Below are 25873 nucleotides of genomic sequence, written 5' to 3'. Positions count from 1 at the left end.
ATTCTGACAATTTAAGTAGAACAATATTATGCAATCATCATTTCAAGAAAGGAATACAATAAAATGTATTCTTTCTTGGCCTCTCCTCTAATATCTGTAGCACTGAATCGCATGATGAAGTCATAATATCCATAAGTTATTTCCAACAACTTGCCAGAAGGTGCCATTCAACCATTTTAGGGAACCCCACGCCAGATTAGCCTTTTCTTCTCCGGAAGATGTCCTGCAAGGCAGCAGGTACAGATTTTTCATTGAGGTATTTTCCCAAAGCTTTTTTCATGGATGGGTATAGCCACAAAGCAGCAGAGTTTTAGAATCAGAGTTTTCCTTATCCTAGGTGGGCTACCTTGCCAGGTGGACAAGCCCCCTCTGCCCCTCACTTCGCTCTACAGTACATGAAGAAACTTCCTTCTTGACTGTCAGACTTAGTATTTGTCTTGTCCACTCAATCCACACCCGGTTTAGCCATGCAGTCAAATCTGTTCCCGGGTTGTAGCAACTGTCACATGCTGAAAACTTCTAAAAGCCACAGGTGAGAGCTGAATGTAAGGTAGGGACCAAAGGTAGACAAGCTACCCCAGAAAGAGCATGTGTCCCCCACCAGAGGTATTACCCCTCCCCAATACCCAATTTGGTACGAGTATCGATACTGACATTCCTCAGGTGTTCAATGGAGAGCAGAGTTACACTCGGTAGCTATACCCCACCCTTTCCAATTCAACATCTTATTATTATAATTGTTCCGCCAGAGAAAGCATTTCTGCTTGCAAAACGTAATCTCCCTTCTACTCTGTCTGAAAACTTTTCTGGGGTTTCTCCTGACCCTGACCTCCCTGGCTAATTTGAAGGAACGCAGGAAGGTGAAATGAGAGAGAAGAGCAGGGAAAGCCCCATTGCATTCATAGAATTCAGTTAAATCTGGCCCCTTTATTTTCCATGTACATACCATATATCAGTGCAGGCAGAAATTGTTGATCTGTAGGTGCATGAACTTATTATTGTGGATGTGTCATTATAGGGTTTCTCAGGTGCCACTGCCATATCCTTTTGTAATCAATGGGCGTTTTCATTACATTATCTTTTTGTTCTCTCATTGCCTGGCTGTCTAGAAAAGATGTTTCCAGAGCTATACCAAAGTATTTGATGTTTCATTTTGCTGAAGGCAGGACAGCTGTGAGATTAGTCGCTTTCTATAATTAGAGTAGCAGTTGTGTCAAATGTTATATGCTTGGGAATAGCATAGAAAGTTTATGTGCATTCCTGCGTGGAGATGGAAAGGAAAATGCGAAAGATCGCAATGAACAGGTGAAGGGATGTCATAAGGATGTTAATCTGAAACAACAATCTTACATGTGTCTAGGCACAAATGTCTCAGTTGAATGGATGGCAAATACAATGGATGACTTTGAAAGAGGATTAGACAAGTTCATGTAGGATAAGGCTATCAGTGATGAGAACTGTGTTCTGCCTTCAGTGTCAGAAGCAGGAAGTCACTTGCTGGAAATGGCAAGTGGAGAGAGTGCTCAGGTCCTGTTTGTGGGAGTAGAGCACACAACTGGATGGGGAAAATGAAAACAACAACAACAACAACAACAACAACAACAACAGCTAGGAGCTATGTAGCAAAGGTGGGGAAAAGATGAAGCAAAAGGAGCAATTCAAATAAATATGCAATTTAAAACAGAAACAAATATAAATAGGAGGGATGTAGTCACCCACTACTGATCAATGATATGGCTTACATTAGATATGGCTGACATTTCAGAGCCCTAGGTTGGACTGTAGCTGATGGTTTTAGCTTCTGTTATTCCATGGCTTCGGAATTAGTGAAAGCATTGGTCAGCTGTTCTTTTTCACTGTCATCTCTGGATAGTCCCTTTCTCCCACCCTTCCTCTGGTCTCCCAACTTTTTCTTTACTCTCTAATATCTTAAACCATCTCCTTCAGAATCTATACACAAAAACTCCATAGAAACATCTCAAAGAGAGCTGTAGCTCCTTCTGGTGATGACGATGACGACGATGATAATGTGTCCCAGGCAGAGAAAAGAGTTTTCAAACACCTATCAAAAAACCACATCCACACCTTTGTGGATGGCAGAATCTAGAATAAATCTAGATTGAAAGCAATATGTTGAGGATGCATGTAAATGGTTCCAAACTAAGAAAAACTACATTTGTGGTGCTGTGAGCAGGTTAGCGTGTATGCAACAAGCAAAAGAGTCTTTTTTGGACTATTTAGTCCAGCACCCTGTCTCTAGCCATGATCAGCCAGATGCTTCTAGGAAGTCCATCACTACATCTTGTGCCACAGGTTTCCATAAGCCCATTACCCATGTTGTATTTCTGAATAATGCTTCCCAGAGGCACCCAGTCCTTCCCTCCAGAGCCAAGAAGGGAAGGGTAGTTTCATTGTGCACACTAGCTCCATTATCAGGCAGAGTGAAGTGACTACCCCAGTTTGTCCTTGGTTGTTGTATTTTAATCCCCAAGGGAGAGGCACCCGTGGACTTTTCAGCCTCAGGTGCCAAAATAAATTGGGTACTATACACCTTCAGTTGATGCTGCTTCCTCCACCTCAGACAGTAAAAATGTCTTGCACCAGCCCTGTACTCCAGATCTCTCCCCAGCAAACAGCTGTACCAATAGAGGATGTATCATGCTTTTTTTGTAATAAAGATGTAATAACAAGTAATTGCTGAAAATTGTTATTAGGAAAAGAATGGAAAACTTATATTCTTCACCAGTGATGCAGTATTACCAGCAAGAAAATGCAGACTAAAATAAATGCACCCTTGTGACTTCTCTTCCCTGTATAATATAAAATCATCCTCCCACCACCCCTCTTTAGTCTTTACAGTATGAGGAATAAACTCACATAACCTGAATATGTTGTAGATGCCATTTGACTGCCAGTGCTAAAAGGCACTGGAGTAGAATTACTGAAAGAACTGGCAGAAAACAGTTTATAAATGAGAAAATGTTTTGAATGACATTTGAGACAAGTCTAACATGGAAAAACATAGAGGGAGCATCTTTCAACTGAAAGTGAGCAAAATATGAAAATGAATGTGAGGTCCATTTATATTCACGATGAAGCCCTTGGGACTAACTTAGAACTTCTTCTTTACCTCTGAATGAAATCCAGGGCTTTCACTATTCTTATTTAAATAACTTGGTATGGTTATAACTCCGAATCTGTGATGGAGGCATATTTAGCAGTTTTATAATTTTGATTGGTATGCTTTTCTTTTTCCTTAGAAAAAGAAAAGAAAACCTCATTAGTCTTGAACATAAACCCCATTCAGATACTATTCCTTTGTAAGAGCTCATCTTGAATAAAATGAATTGCACATTATTTGGGAATGGAACTTTCCAATATCTTCAAAATCTTTACATGAGTGCTGAAGTATGAGAAGCTGCTCCACAAAAGAACATAACCCTCCTCAAGAAATCCTGATTTCCCTAGCTTTGCTGTTTGCCTTCTGGAAATGACCTGAAAACCTATCTCTGTCTTTAAGAATTATGAACTACTGACTGAACAGAGCAGTGAAATGATTTTGCCAGTCGGCATAAAGTACATGAGCATAAAAAAAGACAAAACAAGCTTGTTGTGGTAGAAAATACATTTATTTTATATGTCAACGAATGTGTTAGAACTCTCTCAAATGGAAGCAAGGAATGCTGTGTTCATCAGCAGCCTGGGGCCATTTTGCCTATTTATGTTATGTGGAAAACTTACTATATTATATTAAAGCCTAATGATGGCCTATGACATAAGGAGATGTGTCCCAGTAAACTAGAGCTGAAGCTTTGTTATATGCAGTTCAATGTTGCATGTGTTCAGACAGAAGGTAGCACTGGGGAAGCAAAGCCCAAGAAAGGAACCACTTTTAAATGTCCATCAGTGAGAACTCTTTACAAAATGGGCAGATGTGGCACACAGAAGGGCTTGGTCAGATACATGCTGGAGTAGCATCCTATGCAAATCCATCTTGCTAGGCTGTGAATGGCTTACATTCTACTACTACATATCAGGTGCATACCAACATGCCATTGCAGTGGCTCCAGGTGAACCCAAATCCCTTTAGTGTCTATTGTCTTATTCAGAGGTATGTGGCAGGGCCAGGGGATGGATGCACAGGCTAGTCCTGGTTTCTTGACAATGATGCAAACCACCAAACCGGTTTCTTGACAATGATGCAATGGTTTCTTGACAATGATGCAAACCACCAAGCCAGTATGTGCCAGTCTGGATGTGTGAAAGGCATCCTTCACAGGCAGAAACCCCTTAATCAGGGTTCCCACGCCATGTTGGACCCCCCCCCCACACACACACACATTCAGTGTTTCTTTTTCCTTTAAAAAATGTTTAGGGGTGTCATGGTCCCTGCAGACCTGTGCAGCATCCCCAGGCATTTCACGGTCTATGAGTACTGCACCAATGAAAAATGGTACCCCAGCTGCAACTCACCAGACTGCTAATTGGTACCTGTGTGTTTTAGTTACCACAGACGAGGACAATGTGAATAAACAAGTTGCTTTATTGTGTACAAAGGCTTGTGGTTTCTGATATTAAACGGTGTTCAATAAACTTATAATAGATTACCTATACCAGCCTATTACTGCTAGATGTTACTGGCCTAATACCTCTAAAATCAACTAATTAATAATAACAACAAGTCTCAAAATAACTGATTATCCTGTCTGCTAACTACCACCTCAGACTCCCAGACCCAGCTCTCACTCCTGACTCTTAGCTCTGACTATCTGTGACCAACTCTCCTCTCCAATAACTCTAAAACACTCCCCCCCATACTGCCCACAGGGAAGGGGTTTTATACCTTGGCTGAGCCCGCCCCTTTTGGTTCTAACTGCCACAAAATTTAACCTATACTTGTGTGGGGCCTGGCTCTGGGCTAATCGCCACAAGGGGCACTCTCATTTTAACTCAATTAAATCACCATTTTATAGTTCAAATTGGGGAAAATAAATACAGTAAATGGACAAAAGCACAAAGATTCACGAAATGTTTAGGGGTATGTGTACCCCTGCATCCCCCCAGAAAAAAGCACTGCCTACCAATCAAATATCAGCTGGGAAGCATGGCCAGCATTCATGTTCACATCAAGGGGGAAATCTACCCTGTGCATTGCATGTGGTCCAAATCCCTAAAAATGGCAGAACCATTTCCAGCCTTAACACCAATCCAACTTTTTCTACACTGCACCATTTCTGCAGTGCACAATAACTTTGCCAAGATGGTGCACCACCTGACAATATCCCAGTAGTCACTGCAGTAGTACCTTCCACCCATCCCAATGTTCTGTTTCAAGCATGTGATGTTGAATCATTGTAAAGGTCAGGACACTGACTTGGTACTCCCACTGGGAATGCTACTGTCCTGGCAAACAGCAGGTATAATTAGGCCTAAAACAGCTCATTGGCAAGACCTTGTGCTTGGTCTGAACCAGAAATGGCATGAATTGCTTGGAATATGAACCTAAAAACATGCCAAGCCATAATGAATGAGAGAGAGAATTCACTAACAACAATAATATATGACAGATTTAGGATGGAATCCAGCTCTGTTGGATAGAAGAAGAATTTGGATAACCAATGCTGACCAACAGGAAGGAAGGTGGGAAACAAATGAGATGGCTAGATGAAAGTGTAGTGGATAAAATAGATATGTAGGTGTATATTAAAATAAATGGCAGCTTTTTACATTTACAGCAATGTAATATTCATTACAGTGGTACCTCGGTTTATGAACACAATTGGTTCCGGAAGTCTGTTCATAAACTGAAGCGTTCATAAACTGAAGCGAACTTTCCCATTGAAAGTAATGGAAAATGGATTAATCCGTTCCAGACGGTCCGCGGAGTAACCGTTCATAAACTGAAGCGAACTTTCCCATTGAAAGTAATGGAAAGTGGATTAATCCGTTCCAGACGGGTCCGCGAAGTACTTAAACTGAAGCGTTCATAAACTGAAACATGGGTGTAATTGGTTCCGGAAGTCTGTTCATAAACTGAAGCGTTCATAAACTGAAGCGAACTTTCCCATTAAAAGTAATGGAAAGTGAATTAATCCGTTCCAGATGGGTCCGCGGCATACATAAACCGAAAATTCATAAACCGAGGTGTTCATAAACCGAGGTTCCATTGTATAAAAGTCAGCATGAAGGAACACTACTACACCCTATTTTTCTCACCTGCTTAGAGTGAGAATCATTCAACACGGCTTGCTGGTAGAGAATGGCAATGAAGAAAACCCACCAGAAGGCAAGACAAGAAGCTTCCCTTCTCTGTGCAGTATCATGATAAGGCAGATAAGAAGCACCTGGGATGTGACACAGATGTTGGCCTTGAGGTTTCAGAGCTCCTTGTAACTCAGGAGGTTGCATAGCTGCCAAGTTATCCCTTTTTTTAAGGGATTTTCCCTTATGCTGAATAGGCTTCCTCGCGAGAAAAGGGAAAACTTGGCAGCTATGGGAGGTTGGGGGACAGAGCCCCAGTGATACAAAAGGCAAGTGGGGGGGGATGCTTGCACAACTCTGGAGTAGCACCAGGGAAGGGTGAGGTAAAGGAATTTCTGGACAGTATTTACTGAGTATCAAAGTGCTTTTGCATGGACCATCAGCTGACTATTGAGGGAAAGTCTTTCAGACTCTGATCTAGGGAGGCTGTCTTAATGCCCCCAAAGATGAATCCAGAGGCAGATTTAGGGGTGTGTGACTAGTTCGGTCACACTGGGCACAGAGGGGGCACCACTGGCAGTGGCGTCTTAGCCATAGAGGCTAGTGGTGTGGGGAACCACAGCACCAAGTTCTGGAGGGCGCCATGGAAGAGGCGGAGGCTGGATGCTGCGCCTCCCAGCATCAGCTCACTGCCCTCATCCACCTCTGCCATGCTGTGCATGCTCGGAGCCTCTTCCCTACTGGAGGAGCCACCCTCCAGCCCCGCTGGCAGTGCCACCCTCGCCCGCCATGCCATGCCATGCAGCGCCCAGAGCTTCTGTCCCACCAGAGGAGCCTTCCTCCAGCTGCTGCAGGCCCAGAGGGAAATGTGGGAGTGGGGGTGGGGGGCACCAGAGGGCACCACGGTGCCAGATAAGCTTAAGATGGCCCTGACCGCTGGGGGTGTTCAACTATGATTTGCAATTTTGGCATGGCACATGGTGCCAATGAAATTAGGGATCCAACTGTCATTATTATGTGCTATTCCTTCTTGCTCCCTGTTTGACAGTTCAATCAAATGAAGCTCATGGCTTTTGGTTTCCTGTGAGCTCCTTGGAAATTGCTTCTTAAGTCACAATACAACATATATTACAGCAGGAGTTTCATACTAGAATATTTCTACTCAGTAGAACCTGCCATTTCCCCCTGTGATGTTGCCATCTGCAAGTTGAAGGAATAACAAGGCATTATGCTCAGGTGGAGAGCCCAGAATGTCAAACTGGATCAAAGAACTAAAAAGAAGACACCTTTCAATATTCTTGTATTACAAATCCCAGGAACTGGAGAAGAGCATGATTTAGCTTAACTCACTCTGTCCCTGTTTTTGTCACCTTCCAACTGAAGCAAGGTGACAGAAATGGGAAGCCTTTCTATCCATGGATTTTTACTGAGTATGTTGAAGTTCGGGTACTAAATGTGAGGGGAATCTTCAAGGATACAGAAGACCCTCAGTTACCTTCCATGAGATAGAAAGCCACAAAAGAGTGAAAGTTAGGCACCCATCCTCATTGCCCACCTTACATTTTCACTTCCTGTAATACATGTCTTCTTTTCTTCTTCTTTTCATTTTTTGGGCGATCATTTGTAGCCGAGCAAGATTGTCTTCCATGAACATGGTTTTAACGGTGTGTCCATAAGTGACTGTGAAGGCCAGTTCTGGATCCACACATCCTTTCCACACATCTTTCCACAGTGGGGACATAGTTTTCTGGGTGGGAGTTGATCACGGTGAAGATTTGTCAAACATGCCTTCCTCTTCACATGCTTCTCCCTTTCACCCTGGGTTCGTGCTTCTTAAAAGTCCATGGTAGAGGCTATTCTGCAATTGGAGCACTTGCAGGCCAGTGTTTTCCAATTATCCATGCTTATATTGCATTTTTGAGGTGTGTGTAGGGTTTTGATTTAGTGACATAGAAACATAGGAAGCCGCCATTGGTCCATCTAGCTCAGTATTGCTGACATTGACTGGCTCTCTAGAGCTCAGGGTAGAAGTCATCAGGTAGAACCTGAGTCACTTTGCATACAAGCATGAGCTAATGCTTTCCCACTGATACTCATCAGTGAAAAAATCCGGGTTCTCAAGATGACATGAGCTCAAAAGTTCCCAAGTAGAATTAATGAACCTACTACCACTAAAGGCGTGTCAGCTTTTGAAAATGCAAATCCTGGGCTTATTAATAATCTGTATTAATAATAAAAAAACCCTCACTTTGTCATTGATATAAAGGTGCATTTGGGATCATTAGTTAATAGAATCAGAAAAGTTCTCAAAATATTTTTTTTTAAAAGGCATTAATTATATGGGATGCTGGAGGGGAAGCATGGATAAAACTTTAATCTAAAATTGAGTAATCACTTTGGAGGCTAAAGGTGCCCTAAACTCTTTGACCTGAGCATGCAAAATACTGATAGATGTTGATGGAAGTGAGTGTGTTCTTCATTTGTCAAGTTAATCAACAAACAACACAATTCCCAAAGTCAGCAACGAAGGCTGATGTCCAAGATGATGGAATGAAGAGCTGGTATGTAAATTTTCTTCTATTATTCAATCATAGTTTATGGAAGGTGACAAAAAAACGCTATTTCTATTCAGCAAGCATTTATCCCAGCTCAGCTCAGCTATGACACAAGATGCCATTTAAATAAATGAGAGGGAGTAGGGATGCTGCTTATGGTGAGGAATATGTTTGCAACTTAGGCAAACACTGAAGAAGAAGGGCTTTAAGTAAGGCTGGGTTAAAGCTACTTTTTCATTTTGTGTTCATTGGCACAAGTATCAAAAATGTCTTCTGTTTACAACACATTTCAGTGCTTCATGCGAACATATTTTCATTGTTTCAATTACCATTCTTCTCAATATCATGTCATAGAACTCTAGAGTTGGAAGGGACTCCGAGGATCATCTAGTCCGTCTGTAATGTAGGAATATGCAGTTGCCCCATACAGGGATTGAACTTGCAGCCTTGGTGTTATCAGCACCATGCTCTATCATCAAAGACCTTGGCCTCATGGGCCCACACATTTATTCATATTGACTATGGGATGCCATTTACTCAAAAAAGAGAAAGTGGTTTGTGTGCGTGCAAGACTTCACCTCGGAGAGGTTCAAAATGCAAGCTCCATTTCCAACCACCTTTGAGACAGGCCCAACTCCATATGAGTTTCACACCCTAACAATTGCACTGTCTAGGCCTTGCTGTAAATTCCCTTTGCCTTCCCAATCAAAAAACAAAAAGGGGGAGTTGTAAGCTTTTCTTTGAGAAAAAGAAGCACCTTAAATATGATGTCTAGGGACCACTGCTGCCCAGGAGAGGCCATACAAGATCTGGGTAAAGACATTTTGCTGCTTAAAAATAATCCTATATTTCAAGTCAAGGTTCAGTCTCAAGTCTGGTCACATTACTTGGCATCAAAGAAGAAGAAGCCACAAAAAATTAGCATACATATGCCATTTTGCTCACCCAAAATTCCCTTTAGAGCTTGAATTCTGTCAATTTGCCTTAAAAATTGGTAGCACCCGTTCAAAAGGAACTTACTCCCAAGCACATTTGGTTTACTTACTAAATTGCTAAAATAACAAAGCTTTACTTTCTTTTTACAGATTTAAGAAACTCTTCATTTACAAACCTGTCTCATACATTTTTCCCCTTTCATTTTGTTTTCATTCATCATATGCAACAAACAACCACTTTTGCAGTTTGTTTCAAGAAAGCCTAGCCTACTTCCGCAACAAGTAGTTTTTTTGTGCCCAAATATATTGTAGGCATGTTATTTGTGTGTGTTTGCTTTTAAGTTAACCTTGCACTAGTATGTTTTTAAATGATTTGAGAAAATACTTGTTTGATCTATACTTGTTCCTGGATGCAAATGAGCATACATGCTTTCAGCTTAGCAATTATTTGGCTTTTATCCTTTTCCCTTGGACAAATTTGCTTATTATAGTCAAAGCAAAGAAAGAAACTCCCACTCTATCTCCCCCATGCTCATTTAATTAGTTTCTCCCTCAGGCACTTAGGGATTGTAGGATATTATTCCTGGCCTATATCCCTTTGAACCAATTCCCCCTTCAAGGCTCTGGTGCCCTAGAAAAAATGTTAGTGTATGTATAGTGAGTTTCTGTACCAGTAGTTCCAACTGATACAAAATGAAATTGAGTCTTCTTCCTGGCAGTATCTGATTCTCTGAGGTTTAGCACTGCTAAAGAAACGCCACTTGTGACAGTCCCCCATCTCTTCCAGGATTGTTAATATGAAGCCATGTGCAATCCTGGAATGTAGTATTTTACACCAGGGAAGGGTACAAGTTAAATCAGGGTGACATGGACAAAGTGAAGTAGGTCAGCAAGGATTCTTGACTCCCAGTTGTTTAACAATGGTGACAATAAAAATTATTCACCTTCAGAATTAAACGGCTGAAATGAACAAGTGAGGCGGTGGGGGTGATCAGAAGTAGATTGGGCTGTGTGAGGATTGGGACCTTAGTCCAGTTTCTGCACAAAATACAAATTTCTGGATTCAGAATTCTTGAGTTCTACGAGTATGTATTTTGCACCTGGTTCTGACTGGGGGATCTTTGGGTTCTAGCAAAAATCAAAGTAAATTCTGGAAACCTACAATCTCTCTAACCGTACTTCACATTGATCCTAAAAGCTCATGGTCCAGTTGGACCGAGGAATATTCAGCAATGATCTACATGAAGTGGACTGGGAGGACTACGCTAGTCCTTGAAATTTTCCCCATGCACCTTCTTCACAAACCCCAAGAAACTTTTGTCTAGCTTTGGGAGGCGCAATGCTCACCATAGCTGCCAAGTTTTCCCTTTTCTCGCGCGGAAGCCTATTCAGCATAATGGAAAATCCCTTAAAAAAGGGATAACTTGGCAGCTATGATGCTCACAAGTGTGACATCACCTCCCATCACTTTTGCAAGCTGGTGCCTCTGGCCTTAACTGTTCCTCTACAAAAAAAAAAAAAAAGACCACTGAGATTTACATCTTAAATCATTTTCATACAACTTGTAACATTGCTTACCCTGAGCACTTAGGCAACTAGTTCAAACAATTAAACCGTCTTTGGTATACTTGGGTGAAAATAAGGAGTGAAAATTATCAAAAATAAATAAATAACAATGATTGTATGGAATGGTTTTTGAAAATTCTTCAGAGTGTAATTGTTTTAAGAAGAGCCTTATTGGATCTGACTAAAAGGTTTCTCTAAGAATGAGCAATCTCAGACCCTCTTCTGCTTTCTATTTGGTCTTTAGGATTCTCCCCAAGCCCTGGTTCTCACCATTCTGAAGATTTTTAAAAAGTATGTTCAGTTGAACACTTAGAAATATCCCCATAAGCAAAAAACTGAACTTACCAGGATCTCTGATTGTGGGGACAATTGCTAAGTGTGTTCCATGAAACATTGGTTAAAAATCCCTTCACACCTTTGCACTAACTTTGCAAAGGTGTAAAAGAACACCTACCGGTACCATAGCTACTCTTTAGCCATGAAACTCCTCTCTCTCTCTCTCTCTCTCTCTCTCTCTCTCTCTCTCTCTCTCTCTCTCTCTCTCGTGTGTGTGTGTGTGTGTGTGTGTGTGTGTGTGTGTGTGTGTGTGTGTGTTTCTCCCCTTAACTTCTTCCTCTTTGATGTGGGGAGTAACCAAATTGAAACAAATATCTATGCTACCCTGAATAAGGATATTTTCTAACCTCAGCTGCTTTTCAGGTTTTGACATTCTGTTCTAATTTCTGGATCCTATCTCTTAATGAGTTATAATGAGCACTGGAAAAGTCACCAAGGAGAATTTTTGATGTAAGATCAGGAACTTCTCAGAAAATTAGGGAGACTTAAAAAGCCAGAATTTATCTAGCAATAAAAGAATGTTCTGTGTTTTATAATATGTGCTTTGATTGATCATCTGGAGTTTGTTTTACTTGAGACTTTGATGATAGTTACCTTCAAAGTTATCCTTACCATAGAAACTTCTCCATTAGAACTCATCCAAAATAATGAGTTCAATAGTAATGAAATTATTCAAGTGCTAAAGGAGAGTGGACTTTTTTAATAAAAAAAAAGGTGAAATATACAAACCCAGAGGTTAGTCTACAACAGATGAATTGTAGGGGTGTGCAGTGATCACAAAATTCACCTGGTATCAGTAACTTTGAAACAGCTCTATCTGTTTTGTATGTGTTCTGCTTCATTTTGATTCAATTCAAATCTCCAGATCTGATCTACTAAATCCAAAACACTGTTTTGTCTCCATTGACATATATAACACAATGCCTCCTCCCCCACCACATCATCTGTGCCTCATTATTCTTAATAAAATTATAACTATTGTATAACAGTTAAAAATCATGTTACTCATCTCAGTGGTTTGGGTGTTTGGGGCAGTAATTGGCAAGTGGGAACAGGTTTTAATTTTTGTACTCTGCAATTAAGAAAAATACTGACTCCTTACTGTATAATGTATAAAATTAAAATAGAAAAAAATAAAAGTTTAAAGTACATCACTCTGCTTCCAACAGTCCCTTCTATCCACAGTGGCTTCAAGACTAAAATAACTCCTCTTAGGAATGAATCCCCTGTGCAACTGAATACAAGTAGGATTTATGCATCATTAAAACATGCAATAATCAGGCTATATTAAGATTGCAACTGTACTACTTAGCAGAGGTGGCATACCCCCCCCCCCAAAAAAGTATATTTGAAGTACACCATAGTTCTGGTTATAGGTAGGTAGCCGTGTTGGTCTGGGTCGAAGTAAAATAAAAATAAAAAAATAAAAAATAAAAAAAATAAAAAAGTGTGCATGCACACGAAAGCTCATACCAAAATAAAAACTTACTTGGTCTTTAAGGTGCTACTGAAGGATTTTTTTTGAAGTACACCAGTATATTACTCTGGTTAGAGGAACCAAATTTTGATGCCTATAGCCTTTTGCAGCCCTATTATGTCTCTTTCTATATCTTCACAACAGCAGAATGAGGTAGGTTGGGCTGAGAGTTGGTAGGATGTGACCAAAACAATGAGAAGAGTGTTTGAAATTAATTTAAATAATAATAATAATTACACATGCTGGGAGTATTTTCTTTTTGTTTAAGGTTGACGAAATGATTTTTGCTTGTGATTTGCAGAAAGTTAACACTGCATTTGTCCAGAGTATATATATATATATAATCCATGAAAGCTTATGTAATAATAAATTTGTTAGCTTTTAAAGATACCTCAAGATGGATTTTATTGAACCTTATTTAGGGGCTCCTTTTGGCAAAGCCCCAACCACGTTAATGCAGCCTTGCTAAAGTGGTGAGGGCAATGGCATCTTCACAGTGGCAGCAGTACTGTGCTCATCGCAATGGGGATGGGTTGCATGCAATGAAATAGCAGCAAACTTTGTGGGGGGGGGAGCTCTGGATGAGTTAGCTGTGTTGAGGATTCTACTATATATCAAACAAATGTGACATGTCCCCTGAAAATCTTCCCTGCTCAATACAGCAAATTTGGGGCTGAGCTAATGGAGCAATGACCATCAGGACATTCTGTGCTTGCTGTGGCTGATGGGAGTTGTGGTCCAAAATATTTGGGGGTGGAACTTTCATGTACATACCTGTCCCTCTCCTTAGATTCACATGTAAGTGTTGGGAAAATGCCTGAACATGCCTTGTGTTGCAGTGTAGATAAAGAGGTGCCATAATTCACCATCCACACCTCTCTTGTTCTCTTTATGATAGCAATGGTGCCCACCTTAGAGGTGCCAGAACTGAGTTCTGATGAGTTCTGGCTGAAAAAAAGCTTGTGTGTGATATGAACCCTGTAGTCTATACTAATTCTGAAAGGCTTGAACGAGTGAGAAAATAGATTTTGGTAATTGTGGAAATGTAACAAGAGCTTGGGGACGCAGGTGGCGCTGTGGGTTAAACCACTGAGCCTAGCGCTTGCCGATCAGAAGGTCGGCGGTTCGAATCCCCATGATGGGGTGAGCTCCTGTTGCTCGGTCCCAGCTCCTGCCAACCTAACAGTTCAAAAGCATCTCAAAGTGCAAGTAGATAAATAGGTACCGCTACAGCGGGAAGGTAAACAGCGTTTCTGTGTGCTGCTCTGGTTCGCCAGAAGCGGCTTTGTCATGCTGGCCACATGACCCAGAAGCTATACGCCGGCTCCCTTGGTCAATAACGTGAGATGAGCGCCGCAACCCCAGAGTCGGTCACGACTGGACCTAATGGTCAGGGGTCCCTTTACCTTTACCTTTACTAAGAGCTTGGCTTCCAGAAAAAAGAAAGAAATACTCACATGATTAGTAGAATTCTGAATAGACTAAATAGTAGCAGCTTAGATACAATTGTTTGATTTAACACCTGCCACGTTAAGTGAAGAATAAGCTGGAGAAAGATTTGTCAGGGGGATTGGAGTACAGTAATAAAGCCTTTGGAACGTGGGCTGAAGTTGTACCAAATGACTTTACATGCAATTATCTTAGTTAAAATGTAAGTGGCTGCTCTTGTTATAGCCACTAGGCAATCAATAATATTAACACTGTTTTCTGTTTATGTCTACTTTTAAGCAAACATCAAGGTAAATAAAGCTAAGATATAAACACAAATGAATCCTTCTCAGTCAGAGAAGTTCATTGCAAGCTTCTTTCTGTTTAGCTATCAGTTCACCAATGGACTGAATCTGCCATAGCTCATGGTTAGAGCATGGTGCTGATAATGCTAAAGTTGCAGGTTTGATCCCCACAAGGAACAGTTGCATATTGGACAAGATGATCCTCAGGGTCCCTTCCATGCTATGATTCTATGACAACCTCCACCATCGAACATGGGAGTGAGTAGACGTCAGGCTTCCAGTATTTACTTTGTTTTATAATAGAAACCCAGGGTCCATCAACAAGAACCAGGTGCAAAATACTGGCTCAACTGGGTGGGCATATGCTAAGAATTAAAGAACAGGGTGCCTAAGCCCAGGAATTTGTGATCAATATCAGGACCAAGCACAGACATCCTTCCACACAAAACCCCACTCCTGTTTCCCTCCAGGTATTCACTTTCAAGAGCATAATTTTTTTGAGGTTTGGGGGCTCTTGCTGCTTTTTTTAAAGGCAGTTGGAAATCAGAAATATTTTGGAAACCTACTGCAAATTGTCCGGAGATCTATCAGATTCCACTCTACCTTCTTCTCACCCCTTGTCTAAAAGCTCCTTGGTCAGACTGTAAACTAAGTCTGTAATCCTATACTCAACTGGGAATATGCCCCTTGAAGTGACTAAGACTTACTTCTGAGAGACACATATAGGATTGCACTGTGAAAGTTCCAAAGTGTAGAAAAATATGTGTGAGCATTTCCTGTCTGCTGCGGGCGGGAATGGTGGTGTGCTCCATGTCGTCTGAGTAAAAGACGACACGGTCCTGGCTGACAGGGCACCGGGGGTGAGAGCCAGGGCTAGATGTCCCCCCGAAAAAAAACCCATGGATAAGTGGGGACTCCAGGGGTCCTGAAGAGTGAGAGAACTCGCATTAACCCTGATATTCCCGTCACTGGTGTGGCGAGGGGGGAGGGGAAGGGGCTTGAGTCCACTCACAGCTCCATCGCACCCTACAGCCGAAGCCACATACTGTATCCGAAATCAGTGGATCTTCCGATTAGAGGTAAAAACCAAAAAAAATAAAAATAAAGAAGAAATTGTAAAGGTAAAGGAACCCCTGACCGTTAGGTCCAGTCGCGAACGACTCTGGGGTTGTGGCACTCATCTTGCTTTACTGGCCGAGGGAGCAGGCCTACATGGCCAGCATGACTAAGCCGCTTCTGGTGAACCAGAGCAGCATACGGAAATGCAGTTTACCTTCCCACTGGAGCAGTACCTATTTATCTACTTGCACTTGCACTTTGGCGTGCTTTCGGACTGCTAGGTTGGCAGGAGAAAGAAGAAATTAGGCGCAAATTGATTGATTTGGTAAAAATGGAAGTCAGCTTCCGATATCTGCGGACAGGCTCTGCAAAGAACTCTTTGTGAATGGGAGAGGAGTATAAGCAGCAGCTAATGGAGACTTTTTAGCAATTTGAAGTTTTAAGAGACTCTCTTTTGGATACATATTGGCTACAGCTGTATCAGGTTGCCCTTCAGAGGGTAACTTTGGGATACAAGTTGACAGTCAGTGGAGATATAATTTGACAGATTGCTGTTTGGCAGAGTAGAAGGCAAAAAGACTTTTGCATGAAGAGACTGGAAATACAGGCTCTAAAATTCCAAACCCTGGAACTTGGAGGCACAAAACCGAGGCTAAGCAGGGAATAGAGAACCTGGAATAGCTGGAGTTGGATTGGAATATAAGTGCTTACTGAGAACAAGGAACTTTATTGCAACACCACCTGCCAGCAAAACCACTTCCATGCCTGCGACGGAGGTGGTGTTGTGGGCATCACGACTGAACTCTCGTGATGGGGCTGAGAGCTCAGCTCCTTCATGATTGGCTGTTTCCCGCCTCCGTCAGTCCAGGGCCAACCAATGAGGTCGGCCGGGGAGTGGGACTTGCAGTCTTTAAACATCCCGGAGGCGGGAACTCTGCCTCTTGCCTCCGCTGAGAGACTTCAGAGCAGTGTGACTAGCCCAAGGTCACCCAACAGCTGCATGTGGAGGGGCAGGGATGCGAACCCGGTTCTCCAGATTATGAGTCCACCGCTCTTAACCACTACACCACACCACACTGCCTCTCACACCACACTGGCTCTCAAGTTTAAAACTTAAAGCTTAAAATTTGAAGACTTGGGTAACAATATACTGGATTATTGGATTACAAAGTTAAAGAATTGGACTATAACATATTGGATTACAATTAAAAAGTTGGCAAATTCATCACCACCTTATTGAAAAGGAAAAGAACTGCTGAAGAGAAGTATATAAATTTGCATTGATTGACTGAGCTGGTTTTATTCATTTTGTGTCTGAATTGTCCTGTTTGATACTGGGCCTGTCAATTTGGATAAGTAGGAATTGGCTGTGTTAATTAACTAATCCCTGGGTGATAGAGGTATTGGAACAGATTGATATCATCCACTCTTTTTTATTTTTATTTTTATTCTGGTATTCTTTAAAAGAATCCCAGCACCAGAAATTGGTTAATGTTTTGTTCCATTAGTTGGCTGCAATTTACCTACTGCCCACCACTGTCCTATTGTGTTCTGTCATTCATGGCTGGTGGACTGTGTTCAACTTGGTGAGTTCACTTCCAAAAAAAGAAGTGCATCTCTGCATGGGTATATCATAGTGACTTAAAACTATAACAGGGAGGAATGTGTGCGTGTGTGGAATTTTGTTAGGGTTGCATTTTACTAAAACAATATATAAAACAAAAAGTAACTATACTTCTAAATTCACACTTCTCTTCACTGTGTAGTGTGTATAAAGAGGTTGTGTTAGAGTATTTTTTGTATGTGTGCGTGTGTTCATTCCTGGTGGGAAAAAACTAAAGACCTTGCCAAACAAACAAACAAACAAACAAAACACCCCTGTATCTTAGAGAAAATGTGCACTGAAGTGCTGATGAATTTTTGGGAGGGCTATAAAAACAAATTTGCAAACTGATGCAGAAATGTGGAGAACTGGAAGACTGGCAAAATAAGAAACTGACATTGACGGATCTCTTAGTCCCTAACTGCAAACCTGCTTGTACCTGTGCCATATTAGTGCCCATGTGTATGCCATTTAATGCATGAAAAGGTCAGAGGAGAATCACTGACTGTTGGCTTTGAGATTATCAAAGCTTCTGTGCCAGTGCAGCTGGTTCTAAGATGCGACATTTAGTCTACATAAGTCATTGGCATAGTTGTTTCCCCAATGCAAGTGTTTTAAATATTTTATTCAAAACAGACACACGCTTTAAAATGTTATAAAAGCAGCACTTGGAAATGAGAGCAACTAGGATGCTTGCAACCCCATTTCTGAGCATAATTGTATGCAGAGGGCATATTACAGTATATAAAGCACAGGAAGGTCAAAGGGGGGAAATGCAGGCATTTTAATTTGTCCAAGTATGGATAAGCAATTTGGCCATGAAGCAGAACTCATCCATCATAGTTATTGCCGAAGATACCTAATGCTTAAGGCCAATTCTTCTTCTGGCCAGTCTTATGGGAGTCTTTAAAATGGGCCACTACAGAAACAAAAGCTTCTCCAGTGCCAACGGGTGCAATTGCTCCTGGAAGATATCAGGATCAGGAGAATCTGACCTTGGATCTTGCTTTGCTGATTCAATAACCAGTAATTTAATTGGTCAGAAAAGAAAGACAAAAATGACAAATTGGACAATGAAGCATCTGGTTATATCTGGCCAATAGTCTTAACAATATTCATTTCACAAAGCAATGATGCCAATAATAATGTAATGTTTGTGCTGCTGTGCAGTGTGGTAATGCATGACTGGTTCTTTCCCCATATCCATGCTGCAAAAGTGTCTCAAAGCCTAACACCAATATATTCGGGCTACAGTATAAACTGAAATTTAACAGTTGGAAGGACTCTTTGCAAAATGGCCCCTTTCCATTGAACACACTAATACAATTTATAAATCTACTCAATGGGCTAGTAGTCAGCTTTGAGATTTATGGCACAAGGTCTAAGATTTATTATGTAAACATGGATGAAAGAAAGTCTTTCCTCCATCAAATGCAAAATGGGGTTAACTGATGTGAATGATTGCCAGATTGGACATAGCATGAGCTTCAAAACTCCCAAGTACGCAGAGGGTTAGCCTGTTGCGTTTCAAGGCCGACACCCCCCCCCCAAATAATAAAAATACGTTGACATGAATTTTTAGTTTAAATGTTAATGGGCAAATTTAGGCCACAACTTTATTGAATACAGAATGTTAGTGGTATTAAGCTTAGGCAATGGCAAAACTATATTTGACTCCTGCCCGCCTTGCAGGGAGTCTGAAAGGGTCAACCACCAAAAGAGGGAGCTCAGTCAATGGCAACCAACTGAGGCTCACCCCGGGGAATCTGCTGGGTCCTGGCATGGCCCTAGCCCCCCAAGCGGATTTCGGACAAAATCCAGACCCGTGGATTCCTTTAACAGAATACCCTTGTTCCTGGAGGGGCAGGTGAGGACCACACCTCCTCTCCCCCACACCTCGCTAAGCCAATGGCTAACCGCCAAACCTTATAAAGTTGTGATGATTGCTAAGAGGTAGGTGAAAACCCAATTGCCAGTGCCAATCCGCCAAGTGGAAAAATTCCTACCTGACCCTTATTCCAAAACAGGTGACCAACCGAAGTCCAAAGAAAGGGCAAGGCAAAACCTACCAAAGGGTGGGTGTTTGGCGGTGCGAAGCCAGGTAAGGCCCCAAAGTCACACTGCCGCTTTTATAGACCCACCCCCATCACGCCACCTCTCCCTAATTGGCCAAAAGGCCCTGGCATGCCCATGGGGCCACCACACGGCTCAGGACTCAACCCCCACCCCTCCACAGGTGGGGGCATCCCAGATGGACTCTCTATTAGGATACGATTTGTAAGAAAACAACAAAGAGCCTTGTGGGCACCTTTAACACTGACGGATGCATCTGCTGAAGTGGACTTTAGTTTATGAAAGTTTATGCTACAATAAATCTGCTAATTTTCAGATAGCAAAAAAACCTTCTATAATCCAGGTTTGACATGAGTGGGCACATTTTATTCATTGTTTAAGTAAGAAAAGGCTGTAGCCTGATTAAGTGCAACATAACCTGAACTGTATGTATGGAAATGAACAACATGATATTACAATCTTTGTTATTGCAATTGAAATGTTATAAGAGGTGAAAGCATTTGATGTTTGATACACTGCCAGGATACTTCTGTGTAAAAAAAAAACCCTGCAAATAATTTAAGTGCACAATGAGCTGTATTCCTCGGATCTAACCTGAGAATGAAAATCAGTCCTGCTTCTTCTTCACTCCTTTTGTACCTTCTAGCTAATAACTGAATTTATTCACTTTACTTTTGTTTTCTTTGAAGATTAAAGACATGTCTTGCTTTGTACTAGAGCTGCCTGGACAGTTGACAGCCCATTAAAGTAAAGCAGTACAAGCTTTATGTGTTAAGGTCTTGATTTCCAAAATACAACCCAAAGTTATCTGCTATATTTGAGGAACAGTTGGGCATTTCTGAATTGCAATGTGATGTTTTGTATCAAAGGGATAACTCTGAAAAAAAAAATCTGTTCATGATTGCACACACTTGGAAAACTTGTTGTTTTCATTTCAGAATGTGCAATGCCTTTTTAGTGGACCTACATGGTTATTCAAAGAGTTTGTCTTCAAAACCAATTAATCAATTAGTTTCATTTATTTGGTCCACAGACCAAATGTAGAGCTATGTAGAGCTGGGAAAGATGACTTCTGGAAACCTGAAAAGCTGCTACCCGGTACTAGTCTGTCTGGACCAACTGTCTGACTTAATATAAGACAGCTTCAGATGTTCCATCCTGAAGCTGAAAGCAAACTCTCTTTTCTGCACAGATTAAACATGAAAAGAAATGTGACACACACACACACACAGAGAGAGAGAGAGAGAGAGAGAGAGAGAGAGAGAGAGAGAGAGAGAGAGAGAGAGAGAGACATACCTTAGAATTTGTCACTTTTACCAAAGAGCTTGTAAAAGTTATATATACATCTACGTTATGTGGACTGCACTGTTTTTCTTTCACCTATGCTTATGGTTAATGGACTTCTGTCTACTTACTATCTAAATAAAACACTTTGATTTATGATAAGGCAATTCAGCTCAGAGTCCGTTATTTCCTAACAAAGGAGTAGAAAACTGTGAAAGGTAACATTCAGTGTGTGTGTATGCCAGCTGTCCTTACTGAAACATAAGACAGCTGAATTAAAAGCTAAATCTCCATACTTTGACTTTGAAAAAGTTACGTATCTTCATTGAAAGCAGCCTTATTTATTTCAAACATTTAACAATCTACTCCTCATTCTAGCCACTCTCAAAGCAGCATTGTAACATTTAAAACAATATTGAATCATTAAAATGTCAAACACAGATTGTGGGATCAAACCAGCAACAGAACAAAAGATGACTAGCAATTCATTGGATGTTTATTTGGAAGCAAGTAGCACTGTGTTTAATGGAGCTTACTCTCAGCAAACTGTTGCAGAATTGGAATGGAGCTTACTCTCAGCAAACTGTTGCAGAATTGTACCCTAACCCAGAAATCCATTCTGAAGGAAATCAGATCATGAAGCTGAGGCTCCAATACTTTGGCCACCTCATGAGAAGAGAAGAATCCTTGGAAAAGACCCTGAAGTTGGGAAAGATTGAGGTCACTAGGAGAAGGGGACGACAGAGGACGAGATGGTTGGACAGTGTTCTTGAAGCTACGAACATGAGTTTGACCAAACTGCCGGAGGCAGTGGAAGACAGGAGTGCTTGGCGTGCTATGGTCCATGGGGTCACGAAGAGTCGGAAACGACTAAACGACTAAATAACAACCCTAACCTGCCCAAGTCAGATCATGTTGGAGGAACTGGACATAAAGGAAAGGGTTCATTTCCTTCATGGGTGCAAATCACCCCTTACAGGAGATAAGCTATCAGGTGCATGGTCACCCAAGCCAATTGCTATGGGAATGGCCCCGTGCCATCTATATGAGAAAGGCATGTCCCCTTGTTAGCCACTCTGTGAGTCTTTCCATGAGTTGGAGTCTGTGTTACATCTTCAAGCTGGAGCAACAGAGATAGAGACATGGATACAGTACATACAAGTGCAATGTATCTGAAAACACTATAAGCTGTCTTCCTTCCTTCCTTCCTTTTCCCCCCCTTTCCTTTCTTTATTTTGGGTCATGTATGAGTGTGTGTGTGTGTGTGTGTGTGCGTGTGTGTGTGTGTGTGCGCGCACTCTTAGGAATTTTATTTTCTTCTCTATCATCAGTGGAAGCCAAGGTAGAGGACTTTCAAGTTCATGGCCAAAGCCTGAGGTCTGGTGGTTATATTGTCTTTCCAGTGCATGAGCTGCTGCAGCATGACTTTTCCCCACACTGCTCAGGTAATATGAGAACTACAAGCCATCTGGGGGGGGGGGGAGTCCATATTACCCTCCCCCGCCTACCAGCATTGTGCATTCCAGAAACTGTGGTAACAGTGGGGTGAGAGACGAAATGCATGATCTCCTGCAACAGGAGTGGTGAAATGGATCCAGCCAGCATGCTAAATGCTGGCATCCTTCAAATTCTGTAGGCAGTGTTTCTACATTCCACAGTTAGGCATGTACAAGAGAATTGCCCACTCCACTTTATACAGACAAGTGAGGTACATGGAAACCAGCCTTATCTTGAGTTACTATTTTGGCTGTTTCTGGAGTAAATAATGCTGAGTTACATGTGCCGACTGTCCCACTTGGTAGACAGTTTCCAATGATCCAGATAATATCTTTGTAGAGATATGAGCTCTCAAATGAAGACCCTTGATATATTTAAAAATGTAAACAAGGAAGTAATGAACACGTTCTACCAATGTGCATGCACAAATCTAAATAACTGGGGGCAGGAGCTATGAGTGAAATGCTGCCCTGCCTGCCCTGCTGACCACCACTATCTCTGTGGAATCCCCCTTAATACCAGTCTACCACAGAGCTTCAGTCTTTCCAAGGAATGTAACTATGGCATATTGACAACCAACAGTAAATAAGGTCCTGAATGGCATTGGCCAGGAGGAATGATGGGAGTTGGAGTCCAACAGCATCTGGATGGCACGTCATTGTCTCCCTCTGGTCCACACAGACAGGCAGCAACTATCCAGGGCTTTAGGCACAATTCTTTCCCCATCCTACATGGAGATGCCTGGGAGCAAACCTGAGATTTTTGGCAGGCAAATATTGGCATATGCGCTTATTCATGAGCTCAACAGAAGCTGAATGAAAGAGACGAGGCAAAGATATTTGGTTAACATTCAGGCCTTACTAACTGTTGGTTGCCCACAGCTACAAAACTTTGGGGGTGGGCAATTTCCTCTTGTATACTACAATGATCATACATCCCAAGTCCCATAAAATATATCAGGATATTATAAAAGCAACCAATTACTGAATATATGTCCTAAGTGCACTGAGTTATTCAAGACCACTGTGTCTAGCATGCAATTTCTCTAAATTGTGATGTAAGTGGATGCAACTTAGAATTAGGTGATTAGTAACCTCTCTCTCTCTCTCTGTATATATATATATATATATATATATATATATGTATATGTATATGTATATGTATATATATATATCCTGCTGATAAAATTGAAGTAATTCATGCTTACAGTAACAGGTCTAATTTAGCTGTGGCTATAATAAGTCCATTTATTTAACACTTTTTACTTTTTCCATATAAGCATGATGGATTTTATCATTTGAGGGTGGACAGGCTTCATTATTGCATGACTGAACCATCTTTAGTATTGTAGAGTATTCCTCCCATTTAACCATGTGATCTGTTGATTGTGACTCAGCTTCACTTTTATTATCTGTGTGGCACAAAAGCGGCACTGATAAAATGAGCTGTCATTTCAACCGTATAAGTGTAATGTGCACATGTAAAATAAATTTCTCTTACAGGTTTAGTAGCAGGCTAACTCCTCTCATTTAAACTGAAACACAGCTTGGCATTATTATTATTATTATTATTATTATTATTAATGTTATAATTGATTTATTAATCACCTTATAAACAGCCATCTCAAGCTAATTTACACAAACACACACAAATATAAGAAATATGTTTAACAGAAGACCAAAACCTTAAAAGGTTGAAACGTGTGGTAAAGACCCATTTATCCAAATGGAAAAGCCTGTCAGAACTAAAATGTCTTCTTTTGTTTATGGAAAGTGCATCTGGCCTGTTTTATGACATGTAGTTCTCCAATATACCAGGGAGTCTAACGGAGCAGAAAAGGCTCATGCAGAATTCCTTTTCTGCTATGTTTCTAGCACATACCGTATCTGGATTTTAAAGTTCTGTGTTCAAGCATGGGCTTTTGTTTTTGTCTGGTCCTTCCTCTTTCCCCAGGAAAGCTCGTGGTTTTACCACTGAATTGGAGCAAAAAGCAATTGGGTTTTCTGAAGATTGCCATTTGCCTCAATTCAACAGTAAACTGAGTTTTCCCGGGGAAAGTGCTGGGACAAAAAAAGAAAAAAGAAAACCTGCTCAGCCACAGATCCTTAAAGCCTAAACCTGTGCCTGGAACAAAAGTACTGTAAAGCTTAGAGGGGAATGATGATATGCATGGCCCTCTTCATCTCACTGTTCCATAGCCTTGGCAAGATCACCAGTTTTATCCAGCAGTTTTTATCCAGCAGAAAATTCCCCCAAACATTTTGAATGGCTCCCCCAACCTGCCAGGGAGAAGCTGACACCATTAACCAAACTAATGAGCTGATTTATCTGCTGGTCTTAAGTCCCAAGAGGGTCCATAGAGAAGGAAGTTATTTAACATTATTGTGAACACCTTGAACTGAGCCCCAAAACGAACTTACAATTGATGCAGCTTTTTAAAAACAGGGATTCTATGAGTTCTGAACAGAAACCCCAGCCAATAATAACTGTTTCATTTTGGACTGGTTGGAGCTTCCAAATCATCTTCAAGGGCAGATCCATGTGGAAAATACATCACAGTCAACAAGTCTGGAAGTTTGCAGAACGTGGAGTAGGTTGGTCAAGTCATCTCTGTCCAAACTGGGCTATAGCTAGTAAACCAGCCCAAGCTGAAAATAATAGGCACCCCTGCCAGCAAGGCCACCTGAGCCTCCAGCGACAATGTTGGAGCCAGGAATGTCTCCAAGCTATGAACTTGCTCCTTCCAGGAGAGTGCAACCTCATCCAGAACAGGCCATTTCCCTAACTCCCAAACTCAAGAACTTTACTGCATAGCAGCTGCCTTTTCAAGATTTGCCTTCAATTTATTGCTTCACATCTTGTCCATAACAACTTCCAAGCACCAAGTGGTCCCTCATATCTACTTTCTGGAAATGGCCCTGGTAGGTGGTAGGAGCAGAACTACAGAAGTACAGTGTCCCCCAACCATCCCTCCTTGAGCTGCTCCAGAAGGATACTGTGCTCAACAGTACAGAAAATCACTGAGAGGTCAAGGAAACCAAGCAGGGTCATTCCCGCTATCTCTCTCCCCCCGAAATGCCATCAGACAGGATGACAAACACAATTTCAATCCTATGACCAGGCATGAAGCCAGAATGAAATGGATCCAAATAATCATTTTTTTTTTAAAAAAAAATATCCTGCCACATTTAAACAGCTTGAAGGGATCAAATAGGCATGGAGGGCATTCAGCAGCAGTGCTAGGGCTGCCATACAACTGAGATAACATTAGGGGTTTGCATCGACTCTGTGTGTAGATGTAAACCAAAGTGCATTGGAGTAATTTAGGGGTCTTTATCTGAGGTCCATTTGCACATTTTCTTTTCTCTTGTGGCACCCAGTATGTGGAACTCCCTACCTTGGGAGATCAGGTAGCCTCCTGTTCTGCCACTGTCGCCACCTAGTGTTGTTTCTTGTTCACTGAGCCTCTGATATATCAGCTGCATATGGAGTTGTTTTTCTTTAAAAAGAAATAATGATGATAACTGCACACTTAAGGTTCTGTATATATAGCC

Source organism: Zootoca vivipara, chromosome 9, assembly GCF_963506605.1.
Source record: "Zootoca vivipara chromosome 9, rZooViv1.1, whole genome shotgun sequence".
In the NCBI taxonomy this organism is placed as follows: domain Eukaryota; kingdom Metazoa; phylum Chordata; class Lepidosauria; order Squamata; family Lacertidae; genus Zootoca; species Zootoca vivipara.
This window is presented reverse-complemented; position numbering follows the sequence as displayed.